This window comes from Felis catus, chromosome B3 (genome assembly GCF_018350175.1).
Source record: "Felis catus isolate Fca126 chromosome B3, F.catus_Fca126_mat1.0, whole genome shotgun sequence".
NCBI lineage: Eukaryota > Metazoa > Chordata > Mammalia > Carnivora > Felidae > Felis > Felis catus.
In genome coordinates, this window is record NC_058373.1 from 99,181,126 (window position 1) to 99,200,039 (window position 18,914).

General features: G+C 44.8%; 1 long non-coding RNA gene across 1 annotated transcript; it reads left to right on the plus strand.

Moving 5' to 3' along the window:
- The first annotated feature begins 2,092 nt into the window (after nucleotides 1-2,092).
- Nucleotides 2,093-17,157, plus strand: LOC109500839. The gene is made up of 3 exons (XR_002158619.2): nucleotides 2,093-2,518; nucleotides 3,070-3,215; nucleotides 15,917-17,157. It is a non-coding gene; the product is annotated as an uncharacterized LOC109500839 (long non-coding RNA).
- Nucleotides 17,158-18,914: the final 1,757 nt, after the last annotated feature.

Genomic DNA, 18,914 nt, shown 5'->3' on the forward strand with positions numbered 1-18,914 from the left:
GATTCAAAGGCAAAAGAGTTCTTTCCCCTCTGAGGTCTGAGAAGTCTGGGCAGGCGTGGCCATTGTGCTTTTTGCTCAGCTCCAATAGATGGCTCCCAAAATGACAATGCCTGAAGGGGCTGAATTCAGTGATGGAAGATAGGAGCTCTACTCTGGGAACCCATTGCTTCTTCTCACCCAGAACTGGTGAGATGGGATGGCATGAAGGAATGCTAGAGAGCAAAGAAAAGCTTTCTTCCCCCCAAAATGGGCAGGTTGTGATCCGTGGTTTTTCTTTCTTTAATATGAGTCACCGGACATTGTATTCAGTTTCGTGGAGACCTCCAACAGATGGTTTTCCCATCGGGTTTCGGTATTTGTAGTCACAAAGGCCTCCCCAGAAGGGCCACACTGTCCCAAACTAAAATAGATTTTCTATGATGAAGAAGGTAAGTGGTAAATGTAGAAACTGAACATCAGCAGAACCTTATCTTTAAAAATCACACCAGGTGGGGCACCTGAGTGGCTCAGTTGAGTATCTGATCTTGCAGTTCATGAGTTTGAGCCCCACATTGGGGTCTCTGCTGTCAACCCAAAGCCTGCTTCAGATCCTCTGTCCCCCTCTTTCTCTGCCCCTCTCTCTCTGCCCCGCCCCCGCTCACATAATCTCTCTCAAAAAAAAAAAAAAAAATTAAAAAAATTAGACCAGGTTAGGGGCGCCTGGGTAGCACAGTCAATCAAGCATTCAACTCTTGATTTCGGCTCAGGTCATAATCTCACAGTTTGAGATCGAGCCCACACTCTGCATTGAGCATGGAGCCTGCTTGGAATTCTCTCTCTCTCCCTCTCGCTCTGCCCCTCCCCTGCTCTCTCAACCTCTTTCTCAAAATAAACACTTAAAAATAAATAAATAAAAATTGCACCAATTTATCAGCGTTAGGAGGGCAGAAACCACGGCATTCTTGCTCACAGCTGCATCCTGACGAACTAGCATCATGTGACTCAAAACATGTGGTCAAAACATGTTAAGCAATGAGTTGAAATTCTGCCACCATGGGCCAAGCTGCCGGGTGAGCTTAGCTGGAACCGCAAGAAAGTACTCTCTACCTGGAATATTCTACCTCAAGTCCTTCTCCTCATTTCAACCTCAATTCCATGACCCCTCCGCAGAAAGTTCCCTGAACACCCAGCTGAAATGGGTCCCTCCATGGCATTTCTGCCACATAATACTATTTATTTCTTTAATGGCACCGGTCACAACCTCCAACTCTGATTCACTAATTCATTTATTATTCTTTCATTTTCAGCCGTGTGAGGGCAACCACACTATGAATCTGGCTTAACTCTCCCACAGCGCTTGGAGCAGCTTCTTGGCACAGAAGGTACTCTGTGGATCTGAGTTGAATGAATACAGTAACATCAGATGATGAGAAGAAGAGAGAAACTTCTCTCAATTCTAAAACATATATTTTTTTTTATTGATTTCTGGAACTGGGCTGCATCTTACCATGGATGAGCATATTTGATGCTGTATTTCACCCCCCACTCCACCCTGCAAAGCAGTTAGGACATCAGGGTGCTCCGGGAGCAAATTGTATCTTAGCACCAGGTGAGGACAACACACATTTTCCTGAGCAGAGAGCTTGGCTGCCTCTAATCCAGGATGCTTTTGCTGAGCAATGAGGAGGAGGGAGGCACATCAAAGGGGATGAAACAAGGAAACCGGTGCCCGGAAATTAGAAGGAACACAGACCATGAAGGACATCAGGAGAGGGCAAGAGCCAGAGGCAGTGGTGGTCTTCATCTGGCACCAGGGAGTAAGAATTTTCCTTCATCCTCACCCTCCTTCATCCCACCTTGGGTGGTGTGTGTGTGTGTGTGTGTGTGTGTGTGTGTGTGTGTGTGTTTATTTTTAAGAGAGAGCGCGCAGGCAGAGGAAGGGGGGGGGGGGGGGCGGTAGACACAGATTCCCAAGCAGGCTCCAGGCTCCCAGCTGTCAGGACAGAGCCCCACGCAGGGCTCAAACTCACCAACCGCGAGATCATGACCCTGGCCAAAGTCAGACGCCCAACAGGCTGAGCCACCCAGGCGCCCCTCACATTGGGTGTTTATTCAAGTGGCCAGAGACCACACATCTGATGCCTCATCCCACCTGCCTACTTAAGTCCAGGGCAAGGCACAGAGCCAAATCCCTCCACTTAGGGATTGCCCTCGTTTGAACAATCGCTTAAAGCAGCGTCTTGTCAAAGTGTGGCCCTGCACCACCCGCCTCAGAACTACTCAAAAGAGTTTGCGTAAAACGCAGATTCTGGGGCCCAAACCCTCCTACCGAGTCTGCCTCCGCAAGCAGGACCCAGAATAAGCGCCGCCTCCGCCCCTCCTCCCCCGCCCCACGTGATCCTTAGGTGAGTGGTTCTCAAACTTAAATGGGGATGAGGGCACGATTCCCTCGCGGACCTAACTCAACCCCAGGCAGTCTCTGTGACAAACGGGAAAGGAATCCCACAGGCCAGGGCTGGGCGCGCTGAGCCCAGTGTGGGTGAGCTCTCCGGGACGCGGGCGGGGCCTGGGGGACAGCGGGGGGCGGAGCTCAGCCCGGGGGTGTCCCGGCCGCAGCCTGACCCCTGGTGGCCAGAGCGAGTGGTTTGCTGGGCAGGACCCGGTGCTTTGGGGCCGTAGAGAGTCCCGGGAAAAGTTAAATTCCACCTCCGCCGGCGGAGCCTCTGTTGCCAAGACTGGAACGTTGTGAGGAGGGGGTGATCTGTAGTTTGTGGATTTTCCAACTTCTTTGGTTTGCCTCCATTGCTTACGCGTTTTGTCGGAGCCCCTCTCCCCTGAACGCCTGCAGGAGGCATTTTAGCTGCATTTCTATGTATCTCATCCGAGGGAGGAGGCGGGGGGGGGGGGGGGGGGGGGGGGGGGGGGGAGGGGGGAGGGAGAGAGAGAGATGGACAGGAAGTTGGGTGTTTTTACAAGACATTATTTTTTTTGAAGGTTGGGGTGGGGACGAAGGTTGAAAAAACGTAACTCGACACAGGTGTGCATGCGTGCGGCTATATTCGGGCCGCGGCCTTTCTCTCCTTGGCCTAGACCGCACTCGGCCATCACCTGTCTGCGCACCTGAACCCACTGAGGATGCAACCCAGCGAGCTGGGTCTACTCAACCCTCGGACATTGAACCTGTTGAACTTGCTGAAGTTAAAGCCCTCCCAGGATGCAAGTGATCCTAAAAACAGGTAATTCAAGGGGCGCCTGGGTGGCTCAGTCAGTGAAACGTGGGACTCTTGATTCCGGCTCACATCATGACCTCACGAGTTTGGGAGTTGGAGCCCCCCCCCCCCCCCATGCTCCGCACAGCGCAGAGCCTGCTTGGGTTTTCTCTCTCTTCCTCTCTCTTCTCTCCTCCCCTGCTCATACTCTCTTTCTCTCAAAATAAATAAACTTAAAACAAAAAAACAGGAATTTCAAAGAAGTCTGTCCAACAATCTGTCTTTCCTTTTTCGTTTTTAATACTGGGTAATTTGTAACCAACACAAATAGGTCACTTGACTTTAATCGTGTATAATAATAGAGTTTTGCATTTTCAGAACTGATCTAGAGCCCAGTTCAAGGACTCATTATTCGTCTGGTGATCATAGAGAGAGATTAGTGTGTTGGGGGTAGCAACCACAGAAGTGAGAGCCCCACCAGGAGGGGTGGTGTAGTGGGAAGAGAAGGCAGCCTGAGAGTCAGGAGTCTGATCTGTTGCCCGGATGACTGCCACCCATTTATTCCATCACCTAATGCATTTTACTGAGAGCCCTCTAGGAGGAATGCATTGAACTGGATACTTAGGAAACAAAGAAAAGGAAGACATATGCTGCCTACCCTCAACTTATTTTTAGTTTGTGAGAAGCAGTAGAAAGACAGAGAAACCCCGAATTATCAAACTGTTTGGACCATGAATTTCTCTGGCATATTTAGTTCTTTGATTTGCTGCGTGACCATCATCATTGCCACTCTACACTGGTAGGGTGCAGAGAACCTTACTCAGTTCTCTCAGTAGTCCTATAAGAGAGGGCCTGTTACTGCCCTGTTTTATGAATGAGGACACCGAGTACTTGGGGACATCGGGTAGTGTGTCCGAGGTCACATAGCTGGTGAGCACTGGGGGAGCTGGTATTGGAGTCCAGATCAGCGCGACTCCAGAGCCTACGCTGCTACCCACCAGGTGACAATGTTCTCCAGGGCCTTCCACCTCTAATCTTGCCTCATCTGCCGTGTTGCTTAGAGTCAACTCTTCACCCTCTCACTTACAGCTTATCTGTACCCACTTAGCCATCCTGACATTCTTTCCTGTGATGTCAGAGAGTAAGGCTCACATCCTGCTGTCCAAGCTCATCCCGCCCCGCCTCTTCCTTCTTCTCCGGACTACATCCGCTCATCTCCTTTCTCCTGGACCTCCGATCCATTATCGCTGCTCATTGCTTCCCCTCCACCCACAGACGTGCCGAAGGCTCACCTTTGCTAAAAAGCCTTCGAACAAACAAAACACAACACAGACAAAAGCTTCCTATATCCTACACCTATTAGAAATGCTAACACGAGGGGCGCCTGGGTGGCTCAGTCGGTTAAGCGGCCCACTTCGGCTCAGGTCATGATCTCGCGGTCAGTGAGTTCAAGCCCCGCATCGGGCTCTGTGCTGACAGCTCAGAGCCTGGAGCCTGTTTCAGATTCTGTGTCTCCCTCTCTCTGACCCTCCCCTGTTCATGCTCTGTCTCTCTCTGTCTCAAAAATAAATAAACGTTAAAAAAAATTAAAAAAAAAAAAAAGAAATGCTAACACCAAAAATACTGACAATACCAAGTGCTGGTGAGAATATGGAAAAATTGGATCACTCATAAATTGCTATTGAAAGCGCAAAATGGTATAGTCTTTTGGAAGATAGTTTGATGTTTCTTATAAAACTACACATACACTTAACATACGATACAAATATGGCAAATATTTCAGAGAAATGTAAACTAATATCACAAAAATGTCTCCCGTACTTCTATACAATGTTCACAGCAGCTTTTATCCTTAATAACCCCAAACCGAAAACACCCCAAATGCCTTTCAAAGAAGTAAATGGCTGAACTAAGGGTGATATTCCCATATAACGCATGCTACCCCGTAATAAAAAGAAACAAACTCTTGATAACTGCAACAACATTGATGGTCTCAAGGACATTAGACTGAGTGACAGAAGACAGTCTCTACGTGTTAATACTATGTAATGGCATTCCTTTAATATTTTCAAAATGACAATTACAGTGATTCATGGTCACCAGAGGTTAGATAATTTGAGGGAGTCCTTTGTGGTGCTGGAACAGTTCTGGATTTGATTGCGGTGGTGGTGGCACAAATCTATACTGATGGTAAAGTTGCACAGAACTGTTCATGCACACATAAGTGCATGTAAAAACTGTTGAAGGTCTATCGGTTTTAGCAATGTCAATTTCCTGGTTTTGATAATATATACGACAGCAAAGTAAGCTGTTACTATTGGGTGAAGCTGGGTGATGGACACGTAGAATCTCTCTGTACTGTTTTTGCAACTTCCTGTGAATCTATAATGATTTCAAAAGACAAGGTAAAAAATAAATGCTTGTACTTTAAAATCAAGCAAGTAACAGAAGCTTCATTGCCTTATATTCAATTCAGCCCTGCTAGGCCCCCATCCCATGGCCACCACCCCATCGCCCACCACTCTCCTCCCCTTCTCAGCCAGTGCGCCCAGAAGGTAATCTGCCCTCGCTGTCTCCACTTTCTCAAGCTCCCTTGGCTCTCCAGTCCACTGCCATCAGTCTTCTGCAGCCTCTCCATCACCAGGCAGTGTGGAGAGTCCACACTCCTCACCTTGCTGGGCCTCTCTGCTGCACTGAATGCATTGACTCCTTCCTTCTAATCATTTGGAGTCTATGGCAAAGCACTTTCCTGCTCCCACTTACACCTCCCTGGCCATTTCTTCTCTGTCTCCCTTATGGATTTCTCTTTCCAATAGCTTCTCTTTTGCTACTTATCCCCTCAATGTCAATGGTAAAGGAATCAACACTGACCCACTCCTTGACCCTCTGCTTTTCTTCCTCTTCACTCCATGCCAGAACAAGGTCATCCACTGTCCTGGTTTTAACCACACTCATCTGTTGCTGTCTCCCAAATAAATATTGCTGGCCCAGGCCCTTGATCAGGTTTCGGCTGCAGCTGCCTGCTGGTCATCTCCAGCTGGATGTCCTCTGAGCACTTCAGATTCAACATGCACACGTCCTATTTTATCACCTTCCTTCCAAATCAGCTCTCCCTCTTGATCCCACATCTCCTTACTCTTGTAAGCTGGACACTTAGGGGTCTGCCCTGGTCCCTCACATTCAGTTGGTTGATGGGGTCCTCTTATATGGACCTTCTCAATGCTCCTCTCTGCCTTCACCACTGTCCTAGGTCAGGCCACATCATCTCCTGCTTGAATTACTGCAGTAGCATCCCAACTGGTTTCCCAGGACACAGGAATATCTTTCCTAAATCTGTCCTTCATCTTAGGGGAAGAGCAGCTTATTTGAAATATAAACTGTCGTGGGGTGCCTGGGTGGCTCGGTCGCTTAAGCATTGGACTCTTGATTTCGGCTCAAATCATGATCTCATCGTTCGTGTGATCGAGCCCCACATCGGGCCCTGTGCTGACAGCACAGGGCCTGCTTGGGATTCTCTCTCTTTCCCTCTCTCTCTGCCTCTTCCCTGCTCTCTCTCTCTCTTTCTTTTTCTCTCAAAATAAATAAACATGAAAAATTTTTAATTAAAAAATAGAATATAAACTGTCCTTATCAAACTCTTCGGTGGTTCAGTTCACCACTTAGAGCCAGAGGCCTAGCCTTTCCCTCTGGCACAAGAGGCCCTCTATCTAGCAAGTGCCTGTCGCCGGGGCTGCTTCCTCAGTGACTGTCTGCATTTCACTCTCTAGCACAACAATACTGCCTGTGCCCGTTGCTTGCATGTGCCATTCCTTGCCTCCAGCCCGCATGCCGTTGTGTCCAAGGAGAACGTGTTTCCTCATTCCAGCCCCTCTCCTCAGCCTAGGGACTAGGTAACTCCCACTCACTCGGCTTTGGTGATCATCTCTAACCTGCCCTCCTCACTCCCTCAGGTTTATGTTGCAATTATTTGTCTGTATGTCCGTACCACGTTCCCTCAAGGTTTGATAGGAAAGATGATGACACCAGATTTAAGTGCAGGGCTTTGAATTACTTTAGGCAATGGCAATGTTCTCTTCTTTGCAAGTGAGATTTATGAGCTCCTGGGGGAGGTATTACAAATGCTTTGGGTTCCATAATACGCCTTTTGCCAGCTGGTGGAGTCTGAGGGAGGAGGAAGGACAAGGAAGGAAGATGGTGACCCTCTCAGCAGGGGGCTGCAGGGAGCTGTGGCTGGTAGGAGGGGCAGGACCACTGCTGCGAGGGCCTGGGTGTATTCAGGTGAAATACAGGATAAAATAGACTCGTGTATCCCTGTACTGGCGTAACAACAACAATAAGTTCTATCTGGAGTGGCTGCTCAGCAGCAGAGAACATGCGGGAAAATGTAAAAACCATGTCCTTGCCATTATGGGAAAAGAGGTAAGGAACACATATCTTTATGGGAGTAGAAGAGGAATTCAGGAACCTTGACGTCTCGTCAAGGCTCAAGTAGACCCTCAGTCAGGGACAGGGAACCCTATAGCCCATATTGGGGTTAGGAGCTCTGACCAGCATATGAGCAGGGAGGGAGGCAACAAGACCAGGTGCAAACACCAAAAAGACACACCCTCTCTTCTGCCAACCCTCCTGGGTCCCCCCAACGCAGCCTCCCTTCTCCCGTCATCTCTCAGGCCTTAGCGTGATCTCCTTCCATGCTCTTTGGTTTGTCCTGGCCATTTTTGAAAGTGAAGGGGGCAACTCTTTAAAATAAATGCATTTTCACCCGATTTGAAATACGCCTGGTTTCAGACTTCCTTCCACGGCTTCGCTAGCTTTTCTCATCTGAAAGGAGAGAGTTGTGTGCCATCTAGTGGTTGAGAGCTGCCACAGCAGCAATTATGCTCCTGAAGAACATCCTTTGCAGTCCAGCCCCAGGGCTACCTGGTGTAAAGCTCTTGAAAGGGTTGTGGCTCAGAGGGGCGGTAGCAGTCAGAATGCTTCAGTGGAGAGACACTGGGAACTGAGCTGGTAATTAATGGCATTGGACAAGGGGCCAAAGGGATTTTTTTTCCTGCAACTAATATGATTTTATCTCTAGGTGCCCTTTTCCCTAATTAATAAATGAATTACGATTCATGGTGGTGTAAAAAAATGACCTTGCACAGTAACAAGCCAGACTGAGAGCTAAGACTGCTGATATCTGATTGCCCCTCTGCCACAGAGTAGCAAAGGAAACTAGCAGCAGAGGATAGTGGAAGGAGTATTGAACTGGGGCCAGGAGATTGCTACTCAAGATCTACCACTGTCTAGTCTGTTAAACTTTTACTGAGCACCTCCCCTGTGCCAGGTGCTGTCCAAGGTATTTTTCATGTTTCTTCCTCATAGCCAGCCATACAGGTAATGGGTCTAGAAGTGAGGAAACCGAGGGGCACCTGGGTGGCTCAGTCGGTTAAGCGGCCGACTTCGGCTCAGGTCATGATCACGCGGTCCGTGAGTTCGAGCCCCGCGTCAGGCTCTGGGCTGATGGCTCAGAGCCTGGAGCCTGTTTCCGATTCTGTGTCTCCCTCTCTCTGACCCTCCCCTGTTCATGCTCTGTCTCTCCCTGTCTCAAAAATCAATAAAACGTTAAAAAAAATTTTTTTTTTAAAGAAGTGAGGAAACTGAGACTCAGCAAGAATGAGTGAGCTGTCCAAATCACAGACTCACTGAGTGACGAGTCAGGATCTGATCTGAAGTCTGACTCCAAAGCATATGATCTTTGTTATTTATTTATTTGTTTGCTTGTTTATTTACTTATTTAATTGTTATACTTTTTTGTCATGTGAATGTGGGAGAGTTGGAAGGGGGGGTGGCTCACACCTAGGCCAGATGGTTTGAATTTATTGTGCGCATTGATGATCGGGCAAGTGTGATTTCCACCTGAGTGCTACACATGCTATGCTGTTGCTTTTTAATCTCCTGTGTGTTCTCATTTCTCCTCGTCGGACTTGGTTTATAAAGGCATTTTAAGAGATTGAACTACCTCTGCTTCAAAAATCATGTCCTTTGATTTCTGAAGATAAAAGATACAGCCTGGAGAGAGAACACTGTCTGAGGGATTAATTGTAAAATCAGGTTCTTTACAGGGAGGACAAGATGCTGTACCCGCCATCGATGTAGTACTTTTCCAAGCAAGGGCTGTCATTACAGGTTCTCACCTCTGTGACATGCTTGTTATTACTGCCTTCCTTTGCCGCCGAAGGGAATTCAGGTACACTTGTTCAAGAAACTCGTTCGAGTTCACATAACTATGACTCAAACATAGGCCTTTTCATTTTTTATTTTATTTATTCAAAAAATTTTTAATATTTATTCATTTTTGAGAGAGAATGAGAGAGAGAGAGGGAGCAGGGGAGGGGCAGAGAGAGAGGGAGACACAGAATCTGAAGCAGGCTGCAGGCTCCGAGCTGTCAGCACAGAGCCCAAGGCAGGGCTCAAACTTACAAACTGCGAGACGATGACCTGAGCCCAAGTGTCACGCTTAACCAACTGAGCCACCCAGATGCCCCAACATAGGCCTTTTTAAACGCAACTTTATTGAAGTGTAACTGAACTACAGCAAACGGCACATATTTAAAGTAAAATGTGGTAAGTTTTGATATGTATAAAATGGTGAAACCATCACAATAATCAGGATAATGACCATATCAGCCCCATAAATTCCCTCAGCCCTTTTAGACTTCCTTCCCCTGCCCCACCCCACCTTCCTGTCCACCCCTATGCTACCATCTCCAGGCAAACTTTGATCTGCCTTCTGTTACTATGGTTTTCATTTTATACAATTTTATATAAATAGAAACATACAGTGTGCACATTTTTTTTTTTTTGTCTGGCTTCATCTCACTTATCCTGAGATTCATTAATGTTGTGTCCATCAGTGGTTCATTTTTTTTTTATTAATTTTTTTTCAACGTTTATTTATTTTTGGGACAGAGAGAGACAGAGCATGAATGGGGGAGGGGCAGAGAGAGAGGGAGACACAGAATCGGAAACAGGCTCCAGGCTCTGAGCCATCAGCCCAGAGCCTGACGCGGGGCTTGAACTCACGGACCGCGAGATCGTGACCTGAGCTGAAGTCGGGGGCTTAACCGACTGAGCCACCCAGGCGCCCCAAGTGGTTCATTTTTTATAGTTGACATATATCCCTTTGTATGGATATACCACAATTTATCCATTCTTTGATGGAAATTTAGATTATTTCTGTTTCGGGTTTATTATGAATAAAGCTGTTATAAACATTAATGTACAAGTCCTTGCCGTGGACATAGGCTTTCATTTCTTTTAGGTTAATAGCTAGAAATGGAATATCTGGGTTATATGATAGGTACATCATATAACTTTAAGAAATAAAGTTTACCTTTATTTAACTTTAACTAAAAAAACTTTAACTTTTAAGAAATAGCTAAACTGTTTTCCATAGTGGTTATATGTTTTACATACCAGTAGTGTATGATAGTTCATTTATCCACATCTTTGCCAACACTTGCTATGGTCAGTCTTTTCCATTTTATATATTCTCACATGTAGTGAGATCTCCTTGTGGTCTTAATTTGCATTTCCTCCATGACTAATGACTTTAAGGATCTTTTCATGTGCTTATTAGCCATTCATACATCTTCTTTAGTGAAGTGTCTATTCAAATCTTTTGCCCATTTTAAAAATTAGGCTATTTGCTAATTATTGAGGTTTGAGGATTCTTTAAATATTTTGGGTATCAGATGTGATGTTTCAGATAGTTTTCTCTGTAGATTGTCTTTTCGTTCTCTTCTTCATGTCTCTTGAAGAGTGGACCTTTTAAATTTTGATGAGGTCAAATTTATAAAATGTGTCTTTTATGGATCATATTTTGTCTTTTATGGATCATATTTAAGAAGCCTGCCTAACCCCAGATCACAAAGATTCTTTTTTTTTCTATGTGTTCTAGAAGTTCTATGATTTGAGCCTCTGATCCATTTTGGTTAATTTTTACATGATGTGAGAGTGTGCTGAATTTCTTATTTGTTTGTTTGTTTGCAAATGCATAGCCAATTTTTTCAGCATCATTTATAGAAAAGACTGTCCTTTCTCTGTTGAGTTTTCTTTGCACCTTTTTTGACTGTCAATTGCATGTCAGATATATGTAACCCCGTTTCTCTAATCTCCATTCCATCCCACTGATCTATTTGTTTATCTTTAGGCCAATACCATACTGTCTGATTACTACAGCTTTATGGTAAGTCTTGAAATCAGGTAGTATAAGTCCTTCAAATTTGCTCTTCTTTTTCAAAGTTATTTTGACTATTCTTGTTGTTTTGCATTTCCATACATATTTTAGAATCAGCTTTTTGATTTCTACAAGAAAAACATCTGAGATTTTATGTAGGATAGCACCGACTTTACATAGATTGTAAGACTCACTTCACTTTTTATCATGTCTCAAGAGTAACAATCCTTTGTTCCCCAGTGTTCAAATTTTTGAAGACCATTGTTTCTTTCTTTCTTTCTTTTTTTTTTTTTTTTGGAGTTTTGTTTTATTTTGTTTTGCTTTTTGGTTGTTTCAGGCAGGAATTGTAAATCTAGTCCCTGTTGACTAGCAAACCAAGGCCTTTGAACCCAAATCCTGTGCTCTTTCCTTAAGAAGCCTGATGGAAGAGAAGTGGGTATAGTCCCACCTTAAAACAAGCAAACAAGGGGCGCCTGGGTGGCTTAGTCGGTTAAGCATCCAACTTCAGCTCAGGTCATGATCTTGCGGTTTGTGGGTTCGAGTCCCATGTCAGGCTCTGTGCTGACAGCTCGGAGCCTGGAGCCTGCTTCAGATTCTGTGTCTCCCTCTCTCTCTGTTCCTCCCCCTCTCGTCCTCTGTCTCTCTGTCTCTGTCTCTCTCTTTCAAAAAAACAAACATTAAAAAAATTAAAAGAAAACAAGCAAACAAAATGATTTTATAAAAAGTTAAATTTTACTCCTGTTACTGCCTTGAGTAAATGCTTAAAACCCTGTCCCCGCCTCCCTGGTAAGACTGGGTTGTGACACATCAATTTTTACATTACCAAATTTTGATTCTCATACATTAAATCTATTATTTTCATTCAATTCTTTTTATGAAAAGTCACAAAAAACACCTGATATTTGGGCAATTTACTTATTTGGAGGAGATGCTGTTTCCTCTGCAATTCTGATCATTAAAATGATTTCCTAGTATAGAGCATTTAGTATAAAAAGAGGGACTAGTTTTTCTAATAAATCTCATCTTGTTCCAAAACACAAAGCAGAATCAAGAACTATGGAATATTGGCGGTTCTTTTTATTTATTTATTTTTTTACATGTGTTTATTGTTGAGAGACACAGAGAGCACGAGCAGAGAGAGGGAGACACAGAATCTGACACAGGCTCCAGGCTCTGAACTGTCAACGCAGAGCTTGACACGGGGCTCACACCCATGAACCGCAAGATCATGACCTGAGCTGAAGTTGGATGCTTAACCGACTGAGCCACCCAGGCACCCCAAATATTGGTTGTTCTAAGCAGAAAACCTAATGATCTACTATATATACTTAGCTTTTGACTTCACTAACTTTTTGGAAATGAAACTGTTGGGAAAGCTAATCTAATGCCATCCATCAAATAAGAAAAGTAGATCATTAAGTGAATGTGGCTGGTGCCAAGGTGAACATAACAAAAAATATGTTATTACTCTCCATTTTTTCAAAGTAGCCCTTTAATTAAGATTTCTTCCACCAGCAAAACTAATTTCATAAGTTCATACAGCTAGCAAATTTCAATTTGCACCTCCAGAAAGTAACCCTTTTGCATTGTAAGGAATTTATGTTTATTAGCCAGGAGGGAAATGAGGCCAAGAGGCAAAGAGAGACAGCTCAGCGTGGTGGAGTGATGATTGTCCTGTCAGCCTACAGTGAACAGCCACATTTCCAATTCCTCAGACTAAATTTAGTCTTATCTACTTTTCACATCAACAGCTAGTCTAAGAAATATTGTTGGACATAGCAGGCCGGCTCTGGATTTTATCCCTCCTTGAATTTGTTGATAGAAGTAGAAGCCTGAATAGCAGTCTCATCCCACTTGCTGGTTTCCATGAAGATGGGGCAGCAGAAATTCAATAACTGTTTAGAATATTAATTTAAGCTTGAGCCTGACAGCCAATGATCACTGGAACATATAGTACTGACCCAGCTGCTCAGCTCTTTTAGAAATGACTTAATTACACAGTTGGAACAGCTGTTAGAGCCAGCCAAAGACACACAAGGAAAAAAAAAAAAACAGTTAAAAGGAGAAACAAGCCGGGATTAATGTGTTGTCTAACTCATTAAGACCTCCTGCTGTCATCCTTTGCCAAGCCACTGGGCCTTCACATTTTAGAAAATGGTCGCATACCTCCAACTACCCTTATTAGTTCCCTTGATTTTGCAGAAATCATAACAACACCCAGGAGTCATTAAAAGCACCTGGAGCACGTAATCTGTTCCAAATGGGAAAAGCCTGCCCAAGAAGACCAGGGATGGTCCACAGAGCCTCAGCCCTTCCCTCCGGTGATGTAAAATCTCCCCCTAGACTTGGCTACACAAGCTTGGGGTGCATCTCACTTGCCTCTCTTCTTCCCTCTTTACCGTCTTTCTTTCTACCTTTCCTGGTTACCCTCTGGCTGCTGGATTGAGGCTGAAGATGGGGTGTCAGGAACATACATGTAGAGCTGCTGTTGATGCACTTGCTGGGCAATCTATATTCACCATTCATTTATCCTTACCAAAACCTGGAAGGGAGGCATTTCCTCCCGTTACACAGGTAGAGGAATTGAGGCTAAGAGAGCTTCTCTAAGTCCTGAAGGCCATTATCCTAGTTACTAGGTGATCTCTTTCTGTTTCAAAACCAATCTTCTCCGAGGTGCTGAGTCTGGGACTCTGCAAACCGCATTTCTGCTTCGTCATAGGTGCTCTGTTGGCATGCTGGCAGGAGACTGTAAGGCTGGGCAAGGGAGTAGGGACTGCTTCTTCCTGTTTGCTTCCTGGTATGGTCAGCCTCACCCCAGCTGTGGTTTTGACCTCAGCAGCAGTAACTTTCCACATTCCAGACCAGCACCTCACAAATACCAGCAGTAGTCAATGGGCACCCCTTTCCCAGAGGTCTGGGTCCCAATTATAAAGGGCCCTGCTCTGAGCTTCGAGGTTCTGATACCCTCATCTTCTTCTCTTGGTCCCCTAGCCCTAGGGAAGAAGCTGCTTCCTAAAGTCATTATCCCTCTGGTGCCTCAGTGTCCTCTTTTTTTTTTCCTTCTTTACCTTTTTGCATCTCCGATACCCATTTAACCAATTCTCTCCGTTAAATTCTTTTCTGTTAAAGTTACTTGTTTGGTTTCTGTTTTCCTAACACATAGAACACTGGGACTCAAAATCAAGTATGTCTGACTCCAAATCCAGGCCCTTGATCCCTACTCTGTGCTATTCCCACCCACCCCCTTTCGCTACTTGTGGCAAAAATACATTACTTTGATCAAACTTTACTCTGTCTCTTTCTCCGGTGCACCACCTTATAAAACCTAGTTTTAGCAAAAACCGTGCTAAGTCAGTTTAACCAGAACCCTCCACCGTTCATAACTGATCCGGTTCCTCATGCTCCACTATCCCCCCCAGCGGATGTCTGATCACCCTGGCCTGTCTTCAGCAAGAACCCGGTTAGGTCATTTTAGCTGGACTCTCCCACCCTTACCCTGGATGTTTCGTCTCAGTAATTTTTCATCCACTGATCCCCACTGTGCTCCTTGGCTATAAATTCCCACTTGCCCATCCTGTGTTCAGAGTTGAGCCCAATCTCTCTCCCTGTGAAATTTCATCGCAGTGGTCTCCATATATTCATGATGTTCCTAAATAAAGTGTCTCATCATCTTCAACAAATATCATTAATTTTTTTTTCATCAACAGTGGCATTCAAAAAACACTCTGAATCAAGTATAATTAGAGATTCAAGTTATAGTCTTTGGGTGCATCCCTTGGGAGTAGGTCCTAAACATTGTCATATTGATGACTGAAGTTCCATCCACTGTTAAATGGTTTGGAAAGTACCTGGCATAACATAAGTGAATATAATAGCCTCAGCTAAATAAGATGGAGCTCTGATTAATATGTTCCTAAAAAGATCACAGAATTGACACATTTGCAAGTCATAGCAGTAGTGGGAACTTACCAGCCACTGAGTTTCAACTGGAAATCTCATTTCTCTAAAAGCAGAACATGCAGTATATTTTTGACCTTGTCTTGCTGATAATTTCATTTTGCAGAGGAAGAGAAAGAAACACAAGGAACTTCTCTCCTAGATTTAATTCTGACCTCTGAGAAAGAGCTGGTGATTGAAGCAGAAGTGTAGGAAGCTGGGGGCTGGAATCTTTCACATGGGGGGGAGGTTAAAATGCCTGGAAAAAACCATTCGGGGGACTGTGACATGAATCCTACAGTCAGCACACAGCTTTCAGAAATTCAGAGGAAAAGTACAATCTGATCCTATAAGCAGACAATCTGAAAGAGAAAACAGTATAAGAGGGATGACAGGATCTCAAAACTGAGAATCTGAGAACAGAAGAGGATGGCTCTTGATAAGGAGTGAAAGGGATCAGCCTCCAAAAACGGCAGAGAGCCGTTTAATGCACTTAATTTATCAAAGGGCTCGGCCAAAGATGAGAGAAGTGTACAGCAGATGGTGATGTATAGATGCCTCTTTGTTTCAGGTACTATCTAGAAGTGAGCCATCCAAGTTGGTGCCTTCAAGATACTTGCACTCCCGGGGAGGAGAAAAAATAAGCCAACAAATAAATAGTAAAACCATAAAAATATAAAGGATGACAGGTAAGCACAATAACATGTATGTGTGTGTTAGACCAATTGAAATTGACGATATTCTACCATTTTGACCTACAAGGATAGCCATTTTCTGTGGTATGACCATCTGTATTGTTGAGGTGGGGAGAGTGGAGATTCTGCATAAGGTCATGAGAAAAGACTTCTCAGAGAAGGTGGCAGATGAGCAGAGACCTGTATGCAAGGAGGAAGGGAGCCATGTAAAAATGGTGGGAAGAGTGTTCCAGACTTAGGGGAAAGCAAAGTTCAGGATTTTGAGGTGGGAATTCTGGGTGCGTGTGTGAAGAAGGTCTGGATATCCAGTGTGGATACAATAGAGGAACAGGGGCAAAAACAGTATGAGATAAGATGAACGTGGCAGCCAGATATAGATGACATAGGGCCTCATGTGACCCACAGGACATAACAAAGACTTTGAGTTTTATTCTGGGAGTCAAATGAGAAGCACTTAGAGGTTTGAGAACAGAGGTGATGTGATGAAAGATCAGCCTTAGGAACACTAGGGAGGTGAGACTGTAGAGGGGCCAGCATGGAAGCGGGTGGAGGGGCAGTTGGGTCACCACGGCAGGATCCAGGAAGGAGGTGATGGTGACAGGCAAGGTTGTTAGCACTGAAGGAGGTGAGAACGGGTAGACTTTACGACACAAAAGCGGCAGGATTTTACGGATTGAATTCGATGTAACAGTTGAGAATGAAAAGTTAAAGATGACAAGATTTTTGGCCTGAGCTACCGATAAGTGCTGGAGCCATTTACTGAACTAGGAAAGACAGAAGAAGGTGAAATTTAACGTGGGTGGAAAAAGTAAAGAGTTTGATTTTAGATACATTCAATTTAACATTCTTCTTATATATCCATTTTGAGATAACTGTATAGAAGTTGAATAAACAAATCTCGAGTTTTAAGAATAGGACAAAATGGGATATATACACTTGGAAGTTATTAGCATAAAGATCTATTTAATGCATGGGACTGGTAGAAATCACCTAGGGAAAGTGAATAGGGCAGAGAAGAGATCTAAGAACAGTGGTCCAGGGGTGCCTGGGTGGCTCAGTGAGTTAAGCAGCCGACGTTGGCTCAGGTCATGATCTCTCGGTCCATGAGTTTGAGCCCCATGTCGGGCTCTGTGCTGACAGCTCAGAGCCTGGAGCCAGTTACAGATTCTGTGTCTCCCTCTCTCTGACCCTCCCCCGTTCATGCTCTGTCTCTCTCTGTCTCAAAAATAAATAAACGTTAAAAAAAATTAAAAAAAAAAAAAAAAGAACAGTGGTCAGGGCACCTTACCTCTTAGAGACTGTGAGGAATGGGATCTAGCACAGAAGGCTCAGGAGTGGCTGTCAGTGAGGACAGCGTTGAAACATACACATGATCACTGTTAAGTCCCAGTCCTTGCCACAGTCCTGTTTGGAGGACAGATCTTTGAGAAGATACAGGAGAAGCTAGAGAAGGATGCACAGGAGAATCCTCAGGCACCATATGAGGGTGAAACTCCAGAAGTTCCCTCTCTCCCATGAGAATGAACCTCTGTGTCACCTCCATCTCTTCCATGACCTCTTCCTAACCCTAAGTGACAAAAGTCACTTCTACAGACCACGTATTTCAGGTATAAAAGCCCCTCTTCCCTTTCTGATGGTCACAACAATTATACCTCACAAATCCCAGTCAAAACATAATCATTTTCTACAAGCCCTTCAGAGAGCAACTTCCTGCTGAGGGTGTGAAAACTCTGGGTAGAAGGAAACCCGGAGGAATTCTCAGACATGCACTGGCAAAAATACTAAAAGGCTAAAGATGAAATTAATGGGAAGTCTAGACAAGGGAAAAAAGAGGAGAATCCAATGAGATTATCAAAGATGAAGTAAATTGCAAATGGAGTCATTCTGGGCAGTGCTGTTTGGAGACCACTTCTAGAATACACTTGCAAGCCTACAGAAAAGGCTTCTAGAAGGGGCCAGGTCTCCATCACCTAGGACAGTGGGTAACCAGGACTTGCTGAGCAATGCCCCTCTGGCTACAGAGCTAGGGGGAGATACCTGCCCACCCCCACTTCCCTCATCTCTCTCTCTCTCTTCTCTCTCTCTGTCAAAAATAAATAAACATTGGGGCGCCTGGGTGGCGCAGTCGGTTAAGCGTCCGACTTCAGCCAGGTCACGATCTCGCGGTCCGGGGGTTCGAGCCCCGCGTCAGGCTCTGGGCTGATGGCTCAGAGCCTGGAGCCTGTTTCCGATTCTGTGTCTCCCTCTCTCTCTGCCCCTCGCTCGTTCATGCTCTGTCTCTCTCTGTCCCAAAAATAAATAAAAACGTTGAAAAAAAATTTTAAAAATAAATAAATAAATAAACGTTACAAACATTAAAAAAAAATACAAATGCTCATCTTGAGGTCACATGATTTTTACACAAGGTTTTCAGAGGTATGGCTTTAAAATGTAGTGTTCGCCTCGTGAACTGCTGTGGGGGAATGTAAAATGATGCGGCCACTGTGGAAAACTCACGGCAGTTCCCCATAAAAAGAAAGCATAGAATCACCACGCGATCGATTATTCCACCTCTGGGATTCCTTTACTTCGTTCAAAGACGTGAAGGCAGGGAATCCGACAAATATTGCACATTCATGTTCACGGTGACATTATTTACAATAGCCAGAAGGCAGAGCAATCTCAAGGTCTAGCAACGGCCATTCGGCGGAATATCATTCAGCGTAAAAAAAGAGGGAAATGTTGGCGCAAGCTACAACATGGACGAAATGTGAAGGCATTATGCTAAGTGAATTAAGCCAGTCACAAAAAGACAAACGTTGTATGATTCTACTTACTCGAGGTACCTAGAGTAGTCGAATTCATAGAGACAGGAAGTAGGAAGCTGGCTGCCAG